The sequence below is a fragment of the Sapajus apella genome, unplaced genomic scaffold (assembly GCF_009761245.1).
Source record: "Sapajus apella isolate SASKATOON/1434 unplaced genomic scaffold, GSC_monkey_1.0 scaffold172, whole genome shotgun sequence".
Classification (NCBI taxonomy): domain Eukaryota; kingdom Metazoa; phylum Chordata; class Mammalia; order Primates; family Cebidae; genus Sapajus; species Sapajus apella.
The window spans coordinates 280,532-281,682 of NW_022437112.1; the positions used below are offsets into that span (position 1 = coordinate 280,532).

Sequence of the window (1,151 nt, forward strand, 5' to 3'; positions counted from 1 at the left end):
TTTCATTTTACAGGGATATAAAATTATGTTATCATCTTCTTGTTGACTTCTTGTAACCACCATGAAAGCATGACTCTTCTCTGTCTTATCCTCTTCCCCATCTCCAGAACTTGGCATATACTAGCAGCTCAACAATTAGTTGTTGCATAAATGGCAAATGAAGGAATATTGCATAATCTGCCTAGAAGTCCCTGCCCCTCCTCCCTTCCCCAGAAGAAAACTTCTTACTGGCTAAAATGCTTTTCTAACCTTGGTGCTTCCAAAGGAGCCTCAGCAGGTTGGGGTCTATCACTTCATACATATTTATCCCCAAATTCAGATATTATTTGGCTCAGGAAATGCACTGAAAATATTTACAGAATGAACCATTGAAGCAGGAAAAGGAAGCTGCATGAAATTCTCCGTTTCTGTTATAATATAAGGGGCCGTGTCAGTCAGCTATTGCCACATAACAAGCAATCCCAAAATACAGTGGGTTAAAAAAAAACCATGTTATATACTCACCGTTCTATGGAACAAAAATTCAGGCTGTACTCAATGGGTGCTTCTGAGATTTACCAATTAGAAGCACAGAATGATGCTGAGAATCCTGCAATGGACATGGCAGCATCCATGACAAATAATTTTCTGGCCCCAAAGGTCAAAACTGCAAATGTTCAACGACAACAAAACATACTTCCTCTAAGTCTGAGTTTATTAGGTATATTTCTTTTCTTTTCTTTTTTGACTTTATTTTACTTTTTTTTTTTTTAATTAAATGCTTCATGAATTTACCTGTCATCTTTGCATGGGGCCTTGCTAATCTTATCTGTATCATTCCGATTTCAGTATATGTGCTACCAAAGAAAGCACATTAGGTACATTTTTATTTTCCAAGTCACTGCAGGCTACAGTTTTGCTCTTCCAACACAAAATACCACTGGCTGTCATTTTTTTTTCTAGCCTTCAGTAGCAATTACCTTACTATCTTCTCAACCTTCATTCACCACTCAGTTTCAAGGCCAATTAAGTATGTTTTAAGCTTTTGTATGATAGCAAATCCCCACCCACTTCAGGTATGACTTTTGGGATCTATTACCTATTTTTTTAATATATAAAATCAACAGTAAGTTTAGTGCCACAATATCACAAACCCTGTATTTGCTCATATG

General features: G+C 36.7%; 1 non-coding gene across 1 annotated transcript; it reads right to left on the minus strand.

Annotated features, from left to right (window-relative positions):
- Positions 1 to 746: 746 nt before the first annotated feature.
- On the minus strand, positions 747 to 852 carry LOC116542719. The gene has a single exon (XR_004265334.1). It is a non-coding gene; the product is annotated as a U6 spliceosomal RNA (small nuclear RNA).
- Positions 853 to 1,151: the final 299 nt, after the last annotated feature.